Genomic DNA, 22461 nt, shown 5'->3' on the forward strand with positions numbered 1-22461 from the left:
GCAATTGTGGTGCATTTGAATGGCATATTGATTAGGTGAATTACGTTTTTTAAATTGGCATGATTATGTGTATTTGAATGATGTATTAGTCCCTTGAAAGTGTGCACAAATGGATTGGGTAGTTATGCATGAATTGGTAAGGAAATGTCTTGATTTTAGGTAAAATTTTGGGTCCACACGACCTGAGACACGGTGTAACATCCCGATTTTGGGCCTAGTCAGAACAGTGGTTTTGAAACCACTATTCTGGGGCCAAAGAAATTATTTTTAAAGATATTTTATGTGTTACATCATGATTACATGAGTGCATGAAAATTTTGGTGAAATAATTTTAGCGATTTCATGCCTAATTGCAAAAAAGGACTAAATCGCATAAAAGGAAAAAGTCTTATTTTATTAGATAGATATACCAAATAGCTAGGGAACCAAAATTGGGGTTCTTTAAATTGAAATTAGGCCTTTAAATGAGTGATGGTCGGCCATGAGACAAGGAATTAAAATAGTTAAAATGGTTAGGTGAATTTTGGTAACCAAATTGACTAGAAATAAAATAAAATAAACAAAGAATGATATCATCTCTTTCTCATCTTCTTCTTCACTGAAATTTTCAGCAAAAGTAAGGGTTTTGAAGCTTTAAAATTTCAGCCAAGCTATCTTCTTGCAAGTAAGTGATTTAGATGCCTATTTTTGATAATTTTTGTACTTTTGGAACCCTTGTAGCATGAACTAGCTAATGGGGACTATTTTGTGAAATGGTTGATAGTCTAGGGATTTTCCATGAAAGGATTTATGCTTTTTTTCTAAATTTTTATGGTAGAAAATGAGTCTTGGTTGTGTAATAAACAACTTTTGTGAAAGGATTTTCATGAAAACACCTAATATGGACCATTTTGTAAAGATGGCAAAATGAGTGATAAGTATGAGTAATAATGAGAATTGTGGCCTGCTCCTAGTATAAAAAGAATTCGGCTAGGCTTGGGTAATGATAAAATTTAATAAAAATTGATTTATGAGTCGAAGGGCAAAATCATAGTTGTTGTAAAGTCTAAGGGCAAAATGGTCATTTTGCCAAAGTATAAATTATCAAATGTATTGGTTAATATGATGATTAAAATAGTGGATTTTATCATTATAGATCAAGAAAATCGAGATTCAAGCTTAAATCGGAAAGTACGAGGTTATGGATTAAAATGGAATAATCGACCAAAATTTGCATTCGAGGTAAGTCTGTGTGACTAACTAAGCATGTTATCCATATTATTGTTAATATACTTGCTATAATTGTATTGAATTATATGTTAATGGAGTTAGGTATGAGAAAGTGATGCCAAGAGTTAATAACACTCATGTGATGATAGAATAAATTAGAAATTTGATGGAATATGATATTCCATTGAAACGAATAAGTTGTACGTAAATAATGCAAATATAATGTTACAATGTATTGTACAATTAGTATGGTCTAAATTGTTGACTTACATTGTGAATGTAAATTATGAGAATTTATGTAGCAATAACTCTCGGTTGAACCTTAGGAATAGATTAGGATATTCAAGCCATGACATTGGATGATATGTGTGTTAGTGTAAGACATGTCTGGGACATGCATCGGCCACATTATGAGAGCCAGTGTAAGACATGTCTGGGATATGCATCGGCCTCGAGATATACAAGCTAGTGTAAGACCTATCTGGGACATGGCATTAGCTTGTTGTGTGTCAGTGTAAGACCTGTCTGGGACATGGCATCGACATCAATAGATGAGAGCCGGTGTAAAACCTGTCTGGGACACAGCATCGGCCTCGATATATAAAAGTCAGTGCAAGACCTTTCTGGGACATCGCAGCGACTTTGATGTGCTAGCCAGTGTAAGACCATGTCTGGGACATGGCGTCATCATCTTATCCCATGTTTAGGGCTATTGAATATCCTATAGTATTCCAAATGGTTCAAAGGGAGATGCATGGTTTATATCGAAATGATAGAGCTTATGGCTATGTTGTGAGTGGTACAAGCACTTACATGAAATTGATGAGATGTGAACTCATTTCATGATGCATAATTAATAAGGAATGAATATGAGTAAGTATATGAGCATGTTGAGTAACACAGCAATGTATGCCAAACTCATGAGAAATGATTTCGGTTTATGATGGACATTTGGTGAGGATGTAAATAGGTAAATCATGCTTATGAGAATGATTTTGTGATGACCTTGTGGATATAGGTCTATACTTATGATGTATAAACATGTATTTTTACCAATGTGATGAAAATGAATTAATAAGGTGTGATAAACTTAATATCATTAATTTACACTAAAACAGTTTGGATAGCAGCAGTAGTTTGACTTTGAAAATCCACTAAAAATTTTGGAAATTGAGTTAGAAGCTAAGTAAAATATGAAATCAAATCTTAATTAGTCTAGTTTTACATAGAAGAAACGGTGTAAGCAAAGGAGTTTCATACTATGAAATATTTAAATTGTGGTGAGACAGAGTCAGAATGAATTTGAAATCCCCTATTCTGATTTGAGAAATTCATTGAAAATTGTACAAAAATATTTATGGGTTATAATTTATATTCCTAGAATTCTTAATGAGTCCATTTTCAAAATAAATAGACAAAAACACCATCCAAGTCCCATATTATGAGATAATTAATTTTTAGTGAAAAGGGGTTGGAACTATCAGACAGCATAAAAAGGGTAACTTTAAGGAATAAACTGTACTTATTGGCTACACCAAAAACTCTGAAAATTTTATGGTAAGAAAACATGTGAGTCTAGTTTCAAGGAAAATTAGCTGATCTTAATTTGGAGTTCCGTAGCTCCAGATATAAATAATTTAGTAACTATGACATGCAAAAATAGCTTGACTGGAACATAAGTAAAAATGCAAATAGGATTGTATTACCTTGAGAAGCAAGTTGATAAATTGCTTATTATTTTCATACGGTCTTACTAAGCTTTAAGCTTACTCCCTCCTCTCCATTTCTTTAGTGTTGTCAGGTTGGCTCGGGGTTGGAGATCGTTAGAGGTAGCATCACACTATCAAGCCATCACCTTTGCAGTATTGATCTATGTGTATTAAGTACCTTCAAGTGAGTGGCATGTATAGGGATTCAGTTTTTATGATAGATGTTGTTATGATCAACCAAATGTATTGGCTTATATTGATTCATTGTATATAGCCATGAGATGTGGCTAATAATGATTGTGTCTTGTAAGCCTAGTTATCTATGATAAGTTCTAATGCTTGTGATGCGAAGATGTTTTTATGCTTGTGGGACATGCATGTTGGGTGTTAAGACATGTGTGTATGATAAATGTTTCATGACCAATCAAAATGGTTATAGCCATGAAGTAATTGTATGGTATAGAAACAAGACGATGATGATTAAACATGAATGCTTAATGTTTAAATAAGGTCACTCGACAAGGTCAATGAATATGGATTTATTGTGTCTGGACTTGATATTATATGAGTAGGTGAAACTTGTGTATGATAGCACGTTAAAGTTGAGAATACACCTTAGTGAAGTATGCTAAATCCTTAAAATGATGCCATGATGTATAACTTTGATGTGTGTAAAGAAGTGAGGGATTAACGGTAACAAAAGGCTTGGAAAATATCCTAAGTGTTAGCCACACGAGTAGAGTCACGGCCATGTGTCTCAGCCGTGTTGATGACACGGCTTAGCACACGACTGTGTGGCTTGGTCGTGTGGTTCGATTAACATGCTGACTTCATAAGCAGAGAGTTACACGACCTAAGGACACAAGCGTGTCAAAGACACACGAGCATGTGCCTATGTCCACACGGGCGTGTGACCTTGTTTTATGGAAAAATTTTCTAAGTTTTCCTGAAACTTATTAAAGTTCTCAGTTTAGTCCCGAATCAATCCCGATGTGTGTTTTGGGCTTCGTAGACCTAAATAAGGGATGACATGCATGTGTTTAAAAATTTTTGAATTAAAAGAAATTTTATGGTCCGATTTTTGCATGTATGTGTATGTTTAAGTCCGGTAATGCCTCGTACTTGTCCCGGTGTTGAACACGATTAAGGAGTGTTACATTTTAGTGGTATCAGAGCTTTGGTTTAGTCAGTTCTCGGACTAACCTAGCACGTGTAAGAGTCTAGCTATACATGCCACAGATTCGTGATAGTGTGATGTCTCCCGACGCGAATGAGAACTATCTTGCTTAGACAAAAGTACTCTCTATCCGAGCTACACCCGATCACGTAGACAGAGATACGAAGGTATTCTAATAAAGTGCAGTTATGATGAATTGAAACTCGGAAAGGTACGAATAAGAATTCATGAAATGTATATATACATATTTGTGATATGAGAAACATGAAATAGAATGTGTACATGGCATAATGAGCTTATCTATGGTTGATCGACAATCCCATCGTGTATATGATTGAATTGTTTGACTGAATGCATGTGTTTAGATAACTTACTAAAAATACAAGTAGAACGAGTGTTCATGTATAATTATTTGAATGATTATGATTGGCAAGCTCGCATAGCTTAGCGTTAAATTGTTCGGATAGATTTATATGATTGTAATGACATGCATATGATGATGTACAAAATCAAGGTTTCGATTGTAATGTATAGTCATCCATGTTTGTTGGCCATTATATGATATGATGTGCTTGATATGTTTAATTAAGTGGATGTGACGAGAAAAGTTACCCAAAATTCATAGAATGTATGCATAAGTGAACTTGAGTGAATAAGATAATCGAAAAATTATGAAATACAAATATGAACGATAATTTTCCTGCAATGAATGACATGATTGTGATGGTGTCGCTATGATGATGAAAGTTGTCATATCCGTATGTATATGAGAGTCAAGTCAGAGGCCCTATGACCTCACCCCCTTACTAGAGTGGTGTTTATAAAGGATTTCATGAGTCTTGTGCTGAAATAAGTTCACGAGTATGAAATCAAAAGAGTTCAGTGGTAGAATGATTTTAAATATAGTCAGAGTTTGAGAATGAGTTGATAAGTAAAGATAGAACTAGAAAGGTATCAGGTATTTAAAGATTATTCGATTTACGAAATATCGTAATGAGAAAAGAAATTAACTTTGGTAAACCGACTGATTCAGACACGACGACAAAAGAATGTAGTAATCAAAATTCCTTCTGAACTTAATTTATTCAGTGAAAGGAATAATACGGGATTAGTGATGACAGAAATAGCTAAAGGAATAATATTTGAAAGGTAAGACATTGAGTGTGACAGTTATGGCTGAACAAATTTTGACAGTCTCTTTTGAGGTATTCTATATGTGTAATTGTTCTTTAGATTTGTTCCTATGGCCTTTACTCTTCTGATAAAACCTTTGTTTTATGAAAATGTTTTCTAATCATGATGTATAGACGAAAGTATTGGTAGCCCGACTAGTATATATAATCGGTATTGCTCTATTTCCCTCTGACATTCGATTGCGTTTCATCTATTGAAACATTATGAAAAAGTACACATGATGATATAACTCTGTTTCTTCTAATTGAGGTTCTATTCGATATGTATATATATATGGGAAAGTATATCATTCTTGTTGCATTTACTTTCAGTGGGTTGGAATGATGTATTCTTCTTGACTTTTTTTATCTGAAGAATTATCCAAATCCTTCATATTTTTCTTATGAGCTTTGTTCTAAATCTTTCATTTTGACAATGTGTCTTGGATTTCTAAATCATGGAATTTCTTTATCTTGGATATTTTTGTCTTAGACTTCTTTGTAAGGATTTTTCTCGCCATATTTATTCCGTAAATTATTAATCATGGTTCGTACCTAAAGTGTATTCTTTGGCTTATGAAGACTATGCCAATTACGACTATGTTTTCGGTTTGTTTATAGCAACATGATAATTCTAGTATCTGGATTTCTTTTCCTGAGTAAGTTAATTAAAGTTAATGCCTTCATTCGGGATATTCTTGTTATTCTAAGTTAATGTATTTGAAGTGATCTTTTGATTAACATGATAAGTGAATTTTGAAGGATTACATGTTGAGTCGTTCTATCGACTGGAAGAGAAGATTTCTTGAAATGTCATATATTGATGATTAAGACTGGCTTGGTTGTTCAATCGGTATTCAGTTATTGTTTGGAGGATTAAATGAGATATGTGTGTTTGGGAATAAGATTTCATTTCCTTACGAGTAAAGGATGGACAATTTGAATGAAAAGTATATAGTTCTTAGAAAGCTTTGATATAATTTAAGGCTGCTTTGAAAGATAGAAATTTTCATCTTACAGAAGTTGAAAAGTCTATTACTTGTTAGAAAGGTTTGGTCAGATGAGAATATTGTTAACTGAAGCCTTTGAACTAGTTTAGTCTGCTTTGGGCAAAGACTCCTCGACCTTCAGTGATGTGTTATGAGACTATAAGACAACATGATAGCTTAATGTATTCGATGTTAAAGACAGATCTAAATTGTGATAGCATAGATGACTTGAGTTAGTTATTGTATGATCTTTGAGAAAATAAAAATGTGATTACAAGTGCTTGAGTAGAAAATCCAGAGCTTATACAGAAAGAGTTTGCAAGAAAACTCACAGGAGTGATGTATTGGTACTCGAGTTTGGAACTCGACATTTCTGATTTTTGTATTTGGATACATGAATTGTTATCAGGATTATTCTTATCTTTGAAAGAGAAAAATGTTTTGTGGCTTGTTGTTAAATGTTTGATGAAATCTGCAAATCATTTTAGTATGTGTTGAATTTTCGCTTAACAGGTCAATGGAATCGTGTATCTCCGAGGTTGTCAGATTTCATAGTAAGCTTTGAATGTGTGGTTGTGTTTTGGCACCGCATTTCATTTTCGATTTGATCGGTTCGGATTCTTGACAATATGTTTCATTTTCGTGTTTCAGAATTTAAGAGTAATAGAGAATTGAATTCGTAAACTATTGGGTCGTACGAGGTAATAGAGTATAAGGCCAAGATGAACTGCTAGTTTTACTATTTGAATTCGAAAAGATTCAAGTATGTGTGTATATGTGACATGATGACATAGATCAGACTTTTGTTTATATGAACTCTCGGGTAGAGGTTGAAATTCAGTCGAAGTGTAGTATAGCAATAAACCGCTTATGTCACTGATATGAGAAAGTAAAGAGATAAGTATTAAATGCACAAATGAGTGAAAGTTCTTTAACAATTATTGTGAGAAAGAGAAGTTTATGTGAGAAACCAAAACCACTTTTTCGGTAGGATTTTCGGGGATGAAAATACCTAAGGGGGGAGAATTGTAACATCCTAATTTTGGGCCTAGTCATAACAGTGGTTTCAAAACCACTATTCTGGGGCCGGAGAAATTATTTTTAATGATATTTTATGCGTTATAGCATGATTACATGAGTGCATGAAAATTTTGGTGAAATAATTTTAGCGATTTCATGCCTAATTGCGAAAAAGGACTAAATCGCATAAATGACAAAAGTCTTATTTTATTAGATAGATATACCAAATAGCTAGAGAACCAAAATTAGAGGTCTTTAAAGTGAAATTAGGCCTTTAAATGATTGATGGCTGACCATGAGACAAGGAATTAAAATAGTCAAAATGGTTAGGTGAATTTTGGTAACCAAATTGACTAGAAGTAAAATAAAATAAACAAATAATGATATCATCTCTTTCTCATCTTCTTCTTCACCGAAATTTTCAGCAAAAATAAGGGTAGCTAATGGGGGGACTATTTTGTGAAATGGTTGATAGTCTAGGGAATTGTCATGAAAGGATTTATGTTGTTTGCTGAATTTTTATGGAAGAAAATGAGTCTTGGTTGTGTAATAAACAACTTTTTTGAAAAGATTTTCACCTAATATGGACCATTTTATAAAGATGGAAAAATGAGAGATAAGTATGAGTAATAATGAGAATTGTGGGCTTGTCCTAGTATAAAAAGAATTGGGCTAGGCTTAGGTAGTGAGAAAATTTGATAAAAATCGATTTACGAGTCTAAGGGAAAAATCGTAATTTTTGTAAAGTCTAAGGGCAAAATGGTCATTTTTCCAAAGTATAAATTATGAAATGTATTAGTTAATATGATGATTAAAATAGTTGATTTTATCATTATAGATCAAGAAAATCGAGATTCGAGCTTAAATCGAAAAGTACGAGGTTATAGACTAAAATGGAATAATTGGCCGAAATTTGCATTCGAGGTAAGTTCGTATGACTAAATAAGCATGTTATCCATATTATTGTTAATATACTTGCTATAATTGTATTGAATTATATGTTAATGGAGTTAGGTATGAGAAAGTGATGCCAAGAGTTAATAACACTCATGTGATGATAGAATAAATTAGAAATTTGATGGAATATGATATTCCATTGAAACGAATAAGTTGTACGTAAATAATGCAAATATAATGTTACCATGTATTGTACAATTAGTACGGTTTGAATTGTTGACTTGCGTTGTGAATGTAAATTATGAGAATTTACGTAGCAATAACTCTCGGTTGAACCTTAGGAATAGATTGGTATATTCATGCCATGACATTGGGTGATATGTGTGCTAGTGTAAGACATGTCTAGGACATGCATCGGCCACATTATGAGAGCCAGTGTAAGACATGTATGGGACATGCATCGGCCACAAGATATACAAGCTAGTGTAAGACCTATCTGGGACATGGCGTCAGCTTGTTGTGTGTCAGTGTAAGACCTGTCTGGGACATGGCATCGACATCGATAGATGAGATCCAGTGTAAGACCTGTCTGGGACATGGCATCGGCCTTGATATATAAAAGTCAGTGTAAGACCTATTTGGGACATGGCATTGAATTTGATGTGCTAGCCAGTGTAAGACCATGTCTAGGACATGGCGTCAGCATCTTATCCCATGTTTGGGGCTATTGAATATCCTGTAGTATTCCAAATGGTTCAACAGAAGATGTATGGTTTATATCGAAATGATAGAGCTTATGGCTATGTTGTGAGTGGTACAGACACTTATATGAAATTGATGAGATGTGAATTCAATTCATGATGCATGATTAACAAGGAATGAATATGAGTAAATATATGAGCATGTTGAGTAACACAGGAATGTATGCCAAACTCATGAGAAATGATTTCAGTTTATAATGCACATTTGGTGAGGATGTAAATAGGTAAATCATGCCTATGAGAATGATTTTGTGATGACCTTGTGGTTATAGGTCTATACTTATGATGTATAAACATGTCTTTTTACTAATGTGGTGAAAATGAATTAATAAGATGTGATAAACTTAGTATCATTAATTTACACTAAAACAGTTTGGAAAGCAGCAGTAGTCTGGCTTTGAAAATCCACCAAAAATTGTGGAAATTGAGTTATAGGCTGAATAAATTTTGAAATTAAATATTAATTAGTCTAGTTTTACATAGAGGAAACGGTGTAAGCAAAGGAGTTTCATAGTATGAAATATTTAAATTGTGGTGAGACAGAGTCAGAATGATTTTGAAATGCCCTGTTCTGATTTGAGAAATTCATTGAAAATTTTAAAAAAATAGTTATGGGTTATAATTTATATGCTTAGAATTTTTAATGAGTCTGTTTTCAAAATAAATAGATAGAAACACCATCTAAGTCCTGTATTATGAGATAATTAATTTTTAGTGAAGAGGGATTGGAACTATTAGACAGCAAAAAAAAACGTAAATTTAAGGAATAAAATGTACTTATTGGCTAGATCAAAAATTCTGAAAATTTTATGGTAAGAAAATATGTGAGTCTAGTTTCAGGGAAAATTAGCTGATCTTAATTTGGAGTTCCGTAACTCCAGATATAAATAATTTAGTAACTATGACTCGCAAAAACAACTTGACTGGAACATAAGTAAAAATGCAAATAGGATTGTATTACCTTGAGAAGCAAGTTGATAAATTGCTTATTATTTTCATACGTTCTTACTAAGATTTAAGCTTACTCCCTCCTCTCCATTTCTTTAGTGTTGTCAGGTCGGCTCAGGGTTGGAGATCGTCAGATGCAGCATCACACTATCAAGCCATCACCTTTGGAGTGTATTAAGTGCCTTCAAGTGAGTGACATGTATAGGGACTTAGTTTTTATGATAGATGTTATTATGATCATCCAAATGTATTTGCTTATATTGATTCATTATATATAGCCATGAGATGTGGCTAATAATAATTGTGGCTTGTAAGCCTAGTTATCCATGATAAGTTCTAATGCTTGTGATGCGATGATGTTTTTATGCTTGTGGGACATGCATGTTGGGTGTTAAGACATGTATGTATGATAAATGTTTCATGACCAATCAAAATGGTTATAGCCATGAAGTAATTGTATGGTATAGAAACAAGACGATGATGATTGAACATGAATGTTTAATGTTTAAATAAGGTCACTCGACAAGGTCAATGGATATGGATTTATTATGTCTAGACTTGATATTATATAAGTAGGTGAAACTTGTTTACGATAGCCTGTTAAAGTTGAGAATACACCATAGTGAAGTATGATAAATCATTAAAGTGATGCCATGATGTATAACTTTGATGTGTGTAAAGATGTGAGGGATTAATGGTAACAAAAGGCTTAGAAAATAGCCTAAGTGTTAGCTATACGGGCAGAGACACAACCATGTATCTCAGTCGTGTGGATGACACGGCCTATCACATGGATGTGTGGCCCGGCCTTGTGGTTCAATTTGCATGCTGACGTCATAAGCAGAGAGTTACACGGATGAGGACACGGGCGTGTCAAAGACACACAGGTGTGTCCCTATGTCCATACGGGCGTGTGACCCTGTTTCATGGAAAAAATTTCTAGGTTTTCCTGAAACTTTTCAAATTTCTTGATTTAGTCCCGAATCAATCCCTATTTGTGTTTTGGGCTTCGTAGAAGTTTGAAAATTTTTGAATTAAAAGAAATTTTATGGCCCAATTTTTCATGTATGTGTATGTTTAAGTTCGGTAATGCCTCGTACCTTGTCCTAGCTTCGGACATGGGCAAAGGGTGTTACACACGGGTTGTCACATGGCCGTGCGGCCTGGTGACATGGCCATGTGACACGGTCGTGTGTCATTTGTGAGTTTCTTAGTGTACAATTCAAAGAGTTACACAGCCTAGCACATGGCCTGGCACACGAGCGTATGGGGCTACTCAGTGAGTTACACGGGTGAAGACATAGACTGGGACACGGTCGTGTGTCCCTTGTTTGAATGTTACACGACCGTGTGTCATTTGTGAGTTTTTTAGTATACAAGTCAAAGAGTTACACAACCTAACACACGGGCGTGTGGGGCTACTCAGTGAGTTACACGAGTGAAGACACGGGCTGGGACATGATCGTGTGATGTTGCGACGACACGACGAGCAAGGGACGACGTCACGACGAGGGTCGTAGGAACGAGGCAACGATCTTTTGAGGCAAGAGCAGGGGCGATGTCACAACGATATTTCACCTGATGTAGCTGTGTTTTAGACTCTAAATAAGACTTCTTCTCCCAATTAGACTCTGATTACTTCAGGGTTATTTTAGTATGATTAGACCTCTAACCTTAGCCTATTTAAAGGGCCTTTTTAATCCTAATTTAAACATGCCAATCAGAGAGAGCTTTCCTTTGAAGGTGGCAATATGTATTCGTATATGAGTTTGAGAAAGTTTGTTGTGGTAACTATGAGAGAATTTTGTTCTTGAGTTAGGGTTTTGTTTTTGGGTTTGGGTTTTGTACGTTTAGTACATTTAGGTTTATTTTCTCCATGTTGTACTCTCGTTTGTTTACTCATTTAGTGAAAATTCGAAGCCTCATTTGTCTATGGTTTTTATCCTCTTCAGAGGGATTTTCCACTTAAAATATTTGTGTTTGTTCTTCTCCACTTTACTACCTTATTGTTTATACGAGTCGATCCCCAACAACATCAATATCTTCAATAATTATCCTTATATTAAGTAAATTTAAAAAAAAATTGTATTTTTCATATTATATAATGTTGTAAATAATTCTCATGTATGGTGATCAAGTAATCAAAAAATAAATACCAACACAATAAAAAAGTGTTTCCCTTGCTAGAATTTCAAGTTACATATAGAATATACTAAGCAACATTTAAGCATATCTTATTCATCTATTTTGGGATTTGTCTTGTTTCCAAGTTTCTTTTTCCTTTACTATATTCAATTCAACCAACCTACTCTAACATAACTTAGATCGATCTTTTTTTAAAGGATAACCCAAAAAGATTCAAGAAATTGTGATTATAATAATATAAAATTATGACACAAATAAAAGCCCGACAAGGGCTTTGCTTTGGATTGTAAATTTTGGGCATAGAAAAGGCTACTCGTTCCTTCCAATAAATTGGACTGACCCATTCAATGGTCGGTCACGGATTTGGATAAGAGAATTTTAGTTTCAGATCTATTCAAATTATTTTTCTATTAATCTAGCTTAAATTCATTTCATGTAATTTATATTTTCTTCACCAAGTTATCAGTTTTTAATTTAAATTAAAAATTTAAATTGTTTTGCTTTTAAATTTAAAATTTTAAGTTAATTTGTTAATATTGTTTGTGTTTTCATTAAAATCTATCATCAATCAATCATATAGACCGAAGAAGCAAATTATTTTGGATTCAATCAGCATACTTTATAGTTTTTTTTTTCAAAACTGAGTTAAAAAATTTTGATTATTTACGAAAAGTATTCGGTGTAATTTTTTTTATCGAAAAGTATCCAGGTGTATTTTTTTTATCGAAATAACTTGTTTTTTATAACGTATGTTGGTGTTGACTGTCTCACTGCTGAAACTCTCCATCATCCCTAATTATTCCCCGTTGATTGACCAGTCAATAAAAAATATTTTTTTGTGTCGACATTGTGTTTGTCGACACTGGTATGTATTTTTTTCAAATGCAGTTAAAAAATATGTGTATTCTAGGATAAAAAAAAGTAATAAATAATAAAATTTTAATAGGTGTCGGAGTTCACATTGTTGGCATCAATTCAATTTTTTTTTAATTTGTAAGTGTTGGTGCCGGCATTCTCATTACCAGCACCGGTGTAGTTTTGATTTTTTTTTTTGTCGGTATGCTTTAGTTTCTCGGACCTATGACTGTTTTTTAAAAAAGCCAAAGACCCTTTATCATTGATGGAAGATTGCAAGGTTGCCATATTTGCTGCCGCTAACCACACTTCCTCCACCACCAATGTCTTCTTCCTCTGCTTGTTGCTATCACAACACAGTGTTTTCTGTCACCTGTTTCTTGTTCTTGAAGTGACCCCATTGCCTTATTCTCTTCCTCTGTTCTTTTCATTTTCCTTAGCTTTTTCGAATCAAGCCACAATGTTGAATAAGTAAATTTCGGTCACTTCAAGAACAAGAAGCAAGTGGCGGAAAGCGTTGTGTGGTGATAGTAGCAAGCAAAGGAAGAAGACACTAGCAGTGGAGGAGGTGCAATTAGCAACAGCAAATATGGCAACACCCCAGTCTTTTGTTAATGATAAAGTGCCTTTGGCTTTTTTAAGATATGGTCACTGATGCGTCGTCAACTAAAAGGCCTTTGCATTAATTTGTTAGAAACCCATGTACATATTTATGCTTGTGTTTTGTTTTTTTATTTCTATTCTAAAAACATCTTTCTAAAAACATACTGAATGAGGAAGATATAGTTGTGGTTGTTGCACTTTTCTTTTTAACATGATTTAAGGATGACAAATTTGAAAAATTTCTCCGATGTTGCCACAGGGGCCGATCACACCCATTAAAAAAAATATTTTTTTTAAAAAAAATTGAATCGGTGCTAGCAACATGAATGCCGACGTCTATTAAAATATTAATTTTTTTCTTTATTTTAATCCCAGAATACCCATATTATTAAAGTGCATTTGAAAATTACAAATTGGTGCAGACGAACACAGTGTTGGCATAAAAAAATCATTTTTTATTGACCGGGCAATTATTGGACAATGATTAGGGGACGATGGAGGATGGTGCTAGCAGTGAGATGGTTGACACCAACATGCACAATAGAAAACATATCATTTCCATCAAAGATTTTGTACTGAGTCATTTTATAAATAATCAATTCTTAAGGGTCAAAAAACCTACCATATATTAAGCAAATCAATATAAATAGACTAGAAATTTTAAATAAAAAATTAAAAAAATGAACTCATTTTATGTATGGAAACTAAATCTTAAATTTTACTAAAAATATAAAATTGATGATAAATTATGTCTGGCTTAGAAAATTCAGACATATTTAAAGATGTAATTTGATAGAATTAAATTCGAATTCCAACAAACTCAATTCCTTTTTGCTATCATCATATTTATACTCCGGACAAAAGATAGAAACAATGACACCAAAGAAAAAGAAAAAAAGGATTTGACCGTGAAACACTTTTTTTAATATAATGATTAAACTATGCATAATCTCAAACTCTAAAATAAAAAAAAGGGATTATCAAAATAAATATAAAAGGAGGGCGCTGCCCTAAAAGAGGTGCAAAAGTGAAAGAGAGTGGGGTCATTTCTGCATTCAAGGAATTGGTGGGTGTCTTTCATTATTGAACCTTAGTAAAACCTGTGACTTCTTTTCATACATTTTTACCTCAACTTGGTTCGAATTTATTTTAAATAATAGTTTTTAATTATCAAATATTTTTTTTATTTTTTTATTAATACATAAATAGTTAAGCAGCTGGGCTGAGCTGAATTTAGTACGACTGTCCAAACGGTTCAACTCATTAATAGGTATATATAAAAACATTTAATTATAAAATTTAGGTTTATTAGTAAAAGAATGAAAAAAAATCAATTTTTATAAATTAGATCAATTTAGTCTCATTCTAAAAAATTTAATCCTCAACATTTAAACACTGTGCAATTTTTTTTTGTAATTTTGGTTTTTTATAGCAAGGAGAGTTAATTATAAAAGAATGATAAATAAATAAAAAATACTATGTTAAATTTTTGGTGTTTTTATTTTTTTTATATTTCTAATCAAATATAGCTAATAAATTTGTTTTTCTAGTTTTTAGGTGAAAGAATGGCAAGAAAATAAAAATCATAAAACAAACTAAATTACACAATGTGTAAATGTTGAGGTTGAATTTTTTAAAATCAAGAACAAATGTTGAGAGTTAAAAAGTTACTATTATGACAATTATAAAAGTTGTCACCATTAGCCCGCTAGTAATAAAAAAAAAGACAAATTTAAATAGTTGAGTGACCAAAAAAGAAATTTACTAATAGTTGAACGATATCTTGTAACTTTTTATAGTTGGGTGATAAAATAAGAAATTTACTAATAATTAAGTGACAATTGCTATAGTTTACTCATATTTTCAAAAAAAAATCCTAAAAATAAATAATCTTTTAAAAATAATTATTTTAAAAATACATCTAGTATGAACCTGAACAAATGTTTGTCTAGATGCGTTGGAATCTAGGCAACGACTTACCTACGTTCATTTGGATGTGGTTCTTTAGATAATTACTAAAAATTATAAAAATTATGGAAAATTATTAATAATTATGAGAAGTTACAAAATTAATAAAGTGTTTAGAAATTACTAAAAACTATGTTTGGAATGAACCTTGACAAGTGGTTGTCTAAATGCATTTGAATCTGGACAACTATTTATCTAAGTTTTTGGACAACCACTTGTCTTGGTTCATTCCAAATGTGATTTTTACAAATTTTTAAAATTTTTTAATTATTTTAATTATTTTAAAATAATTATTTTAAAACTTATTTATTTTTAAGAATTTTAATTTTTTTAAAAAGTATTAGTTGATGTGGGGAAAATACCACATCAACATGATGTACACATGGTTGCCATGTCTTGTCATCTTATTAGTTTATCAACCACGTCAGCAAAGCTGAACAACTAAACTTAGTCAACGTTAATGCATATGCTTAATCGATTAATTTTTATTTTAAAGACTTAATTAGGTGTTAAATTTTATTGATGTGTTAATTGATTTATTTTATTTTATTTTCCACTTAACTTTTTTTATACTAAAACTCTAAAATTTATATATAATGTATTATATATTTATAAGAAATGCTCAAGAGTTTGGACTAAGATAAAATCATAGGTATGGATAAATTTGAAAAATGAACTTAAATAAAAGAAAAATAGATGCGTTTAAAATATGAATGGATTTAAACTTTAATTTTAATATCTTTTTCAGAATTTATATTATATGTAAATTTAATAAACTAGACTCCAATGTAAATGCTAACAATTATTTAAAATTTTAATAAAAGTAATAAATATTTAAAAATAAAACATAAATATGGATAAAATTATACAAAATTTGAGTCTCATAATTCTTACCGGACTTCAAACAATTATGTTGATGTGGAGAGTAGATTGGAAGAAAATGTTTGGACCTGTGTGGGCAAACCTAAACTGTCCACTGAGCATGTGGCCCAAAGGCCTACAAAATTAGTCTTGTTACGTCTTTGACTTAACATTCTATTTTTTAAAACAAGGTAGAGGAGATGATTCAGAATTTGCAGTACGGAACTGAAACAATAGAAATGGAATTTAATGCTTTCCCATATTTTTTTTAAAAAAGAAAAAACCCAAAGTTTTTGGGTCATGGATCTTCAAACTACTCGCAGCCTACCCTCTTAAACCTACAATTTATTAGTAAAAATATCAACGAATTCATAGGTTTGGCCACTCCTCTTAAAATTATAAACTATAAACTATCATGATAGTTTAAAAATTAATATAATAACTCTCATTTTTACATATTTATTAATTTAGTCATATTTTTAAAATTAACTCAAGTATTCTCAAATAAATATATAAAAACACATAAATATTTTCAAAGAATATATATAAATTTAAAAAAATAATATATAAAATTTAAAAATATATTAAAATAATTATATTTATTTAATATTAATATTAATATAAATTTTAGATTTTTAAATTTTAAATTTTAAATTATATTTTTTGAAATTAATTATTTTATATAGTATTATTTATTGTCAATTATAATTTATATATTTTTGAAAATATATATATATTTATATGTTTCTTTGAATTTTTTAGAATTAGGATCAAATTGAAATTATTTGTATATTTTAAGGGTTAATTTTTTAAAAATATAACTAAATTGATATAATATGTAAAATTTGATTTCTAAATTTGTTATTATTCAAAATTTTTAACTGCCACTTCAACTTCATGGATTGTAATTTTAACAAGAGTGACTAAAATGACCAATCTATGTAATATGAGAGCTTAAATTATAAACCTTTTTATTTGAAATGCCTAAAATGAAAGTTTTTAAAAGTCAAGTGACTATCTACGTAGTTTGTCCATAAATAGAAGTGCGGACTTCTGTTGAGGCTACCAATGTTGGAACTATCTGATTCAAATTGAAATAATTGGTAGTCAAAAGATGCTGTCCTCGGAATATTGTAAAATTTAAGTTGTTTTACATATTTTAATTTTCCTTAAATTTTATTATTAATCATTGTATTTTTTAAAATTTAGTTTTATACTTTAATTTGATTAAATTTAACTTTTGTATTTTTGAATTTGTCAAATTTAATCTTTATACTTTTAAAATTTGAAATTTTAGTCCTGACCTAATAGTAATAGTTAAATCCTTTTGGTTAAATTTAATTACTAATTTTGTATTATACGTACAATTCTAGATTTAATCCATATTCTCCAATTGGATCATTCTAATCCCTTATACTAATTGAACTATGAAATTTCAATGTGACACAAATGATAGTTATTAAACCACTAACTAAATTTTTAGTAAATAATATGTGAAAATGATAAGTTAACATGACATTACACATATAAAAAATGTTTCTCACATTTGATTTTGGAAATAGTAGAACTTAACTAAATGAACTTAATAGTTATTGTTTGGTAATGACTGAAAATTTAAATTTTAAAAAGTAAATAAACTAAAATGATCAAATTAAAGTATATAGATAAAATCTATAACTTTTGTAAAGTACAAGAACTAATAGTAAAATTTAGCCTCTAATTTTCAATTGCTAGATTTATCGATATAATTTTACTTATCATACATATAAAATTTTGAATCAATTCAATATTTCTATCATTTCGATAAAATATAATGTCTTTATTAATATATATATTTAATAATTAAAAGTTTTTCTTATGTGATAAATAGACAAGGAATTGTTAAAATACAAATTATGTAAAAGCTATGCACCATTACAAGTAAATCCCTCCTATATACCCAGGTATATGATAGAGATTTCTTTATATTAATATAAAATGAAAGTAATTTTACATATCTTTTATTATGTTTGTACGATAAATAGTTTAAGCATATTAAATTTTGAGAAAGTAAAATTTTTTAATACGTATCAATAAAACATTATTCTCTATTGATACAATAGAGATATCGGAAACTTTATGAGTATAGCTAGTATATTTATATTAATAAATTTAACAATTCAATTGTATAAAAATTATGGTATATATATTGGATAATTTTCATATTCGTTTTACAATTCATATTTATATTCCATAACTACCCTTCCAACAATATTATCGCTAAAATATATATTATATATCAGAAAAATTCTATTTATTATAATGTAAAATTAATTCATAACTTTCTCACAATTAAAATACAAGCTAGCAGATGAAATTCATTAATAAAATTTTAAAATGCATCTTACATAAAAAATAAATGTGGGGTAGGATTAGGACAAGGCATAAAAATGTTGAAAAGAGTTTGAGTGCGGTGGTAGCTAAGTTTGAAGATAGTATAATTGAGCGGGTGAGTTTCAGTGTGTATTTTATTTGATTAATTAGCTTTTATTATTATATAAAAGAAAAAGTATTTAAAAGTTCACCAAAGTTGTGGTTTAATTATCGAACGGAAGGTTGACATAACAGTATTTTAATTTATTTTATAATAAATTTAGCCTTTAATATTTTATATGATTTTAATTTTAAAATTTTAACAAATTTAACTTTTAATATTTACAAATTTTAATAATTTGATTCTATTTAAATTATTATGTACATACAGAAACTTTAAAATAAATTGTATAACCAAGAAATCAATTTTGTCCAAAATTTATTTTTAATTTATATTATTATTGCTTCTATTTTAGAGAAATAGGCTTATTTTTCTGATATTTAGAGAAATAAGCTGATTTTGAAGTGAGAAATAGAAAACGCGTTCTACTAGATGCGTTTTCAGTTGAAATAGTAGGAAAGCGTATCTTATATGTTGGATGCGTTTTCAGCTAGCAGTAACTTTTCCCAACAGTAAAAAAGTCCAATGGTAAAATTTTTTCGAACGATTAATTTATTTGCTATATAAACAAAGTCATTTTCTTCATTTTGCATTCAAATCCCATTCTCCTAATTCTCTCAATTCTCTCAAGTTTTTAGTTCTCACTTTTTCATTCAATTTCTCTCAAAATCTTGTTGTTTTAATTTTATGATTCGTAATTTCTTTGTTTTTAAATGATTTTTATAATGACAATCTCGCTTATTCATTTGGATGATAAACACATTTATGGCGTCCAATTACAAATGGTAAGAAAATATTATTAAACTTTTAAATTTTAATTAAGTTCATTATTAAGTTATTAACATTACTAATTTTATAAATGTTTTTATGTTTATATAATCAGGCCGAAGATCATATTTTAGAAACATACATACACAATTTAACTATGAGGGCACTGCATGTTATTGAACAACACTTGCAAAAGGTGGGTTTCTTGCACTTGTCTCGTATGCTCGGGGGAACTAAATTAGATCTCACAGTTATCAGTGCTTTGGAGAAAAGATGAAGACCTAAGACACATACATTCCATCTTCCATGCAGTGAGTGTATAATTACACTCAAGGACGTAGCTTTACAACTTGATATATCAGTGGATGGACCAGTTGTTACAGGGGCAATGGACATTGGCAATTGGAGCAGCATTTGCAAGGAACTATTAGGCAATGTGTCAGACAAGTTTTTTAGTAGTCGAATAAAGATGAAATGGTTGGAAGAAAATTTCAATTATATCAATAACTCCGCGAGTGCTGTTGAAAGAGAACAATACGTCTGAGCATTCATACTGAGGTTAATCGAGGGTTTTCTTGTAACGACCCAATAGTCATGGGTGTAGGAAAGTGTATTTTCAAGACTCCATTGCCGTCAATCAGACTCATAAATAATTATCAAAAATATTTGCAAAGCTAATTGTATAGTTAATTAGGTTTTAGTTAAGTGAATTTGCATGAATTAAGAGTAATTAAGTAAAATGACTAAACTGCATATAGGGTGAAAGTTAAATTATAGATTAAAGAAAAATTTATAAGGACTAAAAAAGCAATTATGTCATTGTTTCTTTATGAGGTGACATAAGATAGATTATTTGTGAATTTATTATATATATATTATAAAATAAGCCTTAAGTGTTAAGTATATATATATTATATTATATAATAATATATAAATGTATAATAAAATAAAATAATAAAAGAATGAATTAAAAAGAAACAAAGCAAAATGAAGCAGAAAGAAAAAGGAGAAAGAAGGAGACGAAGGGCTTTAGGGTTTCAAAAGCTTCTAAGTTCAATTGTTTAGTCAATTTAGTCCTCTTTTTTCTTGTAATTTTATGTTTTTGGAATCCCAGTGTTAAATATTACCCGACTCATGCCAAAATTTTTAGAAATTATTGAGTTTTTAAGTGTTGTTAATGTTGAATAATTTTAGTATTAGGGATTAAATTGATAGATTTTTAAGCTAGAAATGAAAAAGAATTAAATCGTAGAATAAATTGTAAATTTTGAGAAATAGGGACTAAATTGTGAAAAAATTGAAATTTAGGGATTTAAGTAAAAATAGAGAGCTAAATTTAGTCTAAAGTGGAATTTACATGAAAATAAAGAATTAAATGTGAAGAATAAAAGTTGTCTCGATTTAGGGACTAAATTGGAATGTAGGAAAATATTGAGTAAAATTTGAAATATTCAAAATAAAATTGAATTGTGTTGTATTGATGAATTTTAATTATTTTAATTCTGTAGCCAACGTTGTACCAACATCCTCAACTAAAAAGGGGAAAGATAAAGTCGACGAGGAATAGCTCGGAATTTCTGGTTTGTATCTTTATAATCCGAACATAGTTGTTAATTGTTATAATTCAATTTAATGTATATGGTAAGTGTGGAGGTGAGTAATTGATATTTGATAATTGATTGAAATGGATTGAATTGGTAAATATATAATGATTGTATTGATTATTGAATTGAAATGGATATATGTATATTTATGAGATTATATAAAAAAAATAGTATTTGATATTGTTTATATTTAAAATGTGAAATTAAAACCCTATTAACTGTATCGAGCTGAGTTGGATATAGATGGCATGCCATAGGATTAGAAGAATTCAAGGATTTCTTCGACTTCGAGTCGATGAGACACTAGGTGTCAATTTATTACTTCGAAATTATTCGATAAGGCACTGGATGCTAATTTACTTCTGTTTAACCGATGAGACACTAGGTGTCAATTACTACTTCGAATTATCCGATGAGGCACTGGGTGCAAAACTGGTGTGTTTTGCATGGATCCATGTATCCGTCCGAGTCCGAGTCGTGTTAATAGGGGTAATTAAATGAAATGACACTGTGATTGATATTGGATGATATTGTATGTGAAATGAAAATGAGACAGTAAATTGAAATATGAATTTAGACACATGAATTGTGTATTCATGAATTGGATATGGAATGAACAATATTGTTGTTTAAATGATATGTGTATCATATTGTGAAAAGCTATTATATAGCAGATGATGATAATTGAGTATGGTATGAATGATGTATTTATGAATTGAATAATTGAATGACTAATGTCATTGTATGAATAAATGTGGTTTTTAATATTCAATTGTGCTTATAATTAAATTGTGCATATTATATTATCTTGTCTTTAAATATTCAGATTATAGAAATATCATTGAGTTTTACTCAGCGTATGGTTTTATTTTTCGTGCACAAGTTAGGTACTTAATTTTGATCGCCGATTCAACATCCAACAATGGTCTCGATCTCAAACGTGGTGATGTTTATCCTTTTGTGCTGGCATGTACTTGTGAATTAATTGTAATGAGGTTATAAGTTTAATGTTGTTTGGTTATATACATATAAATAGGTGTTTGTGTTGAAGCTATATTATGGCATGGTAAATTGATGTTTAAGTGTTCATAAATTAGGCAAAATAGATGGAATTAGGTATGTTTATAAATTGGATTTGAATGATACTTTGACGATATGTTTTGATGATATAATTGTGTACCAATTAGGGTACATTGGTTAGGCACCTAGGATGTTTGTTTGATATGATTTGGATGTGTTTGATTGTGTTTTGAATTGGTTAAACGAATGGTTTTTGAGTTGCTTATTGTCCAAGCTTGCAGG

Source organism: Gossypium arboreum, chromosome 13, assembly GCF_025698485.1.
Source record: "Gossypium arboreum isolate Shixiya-1 chromosome 13, ASM2569848v2, whole genome shotgun sequence".
In the NCBI taxonomy this organism is placed as follows: domain Eukaryota; kingdom Viridiplantae; phylum Streptophyta; class Magnoliopsida; order Malvales; family Malvaceae; genus Gossypium; species Gossypium arboreum.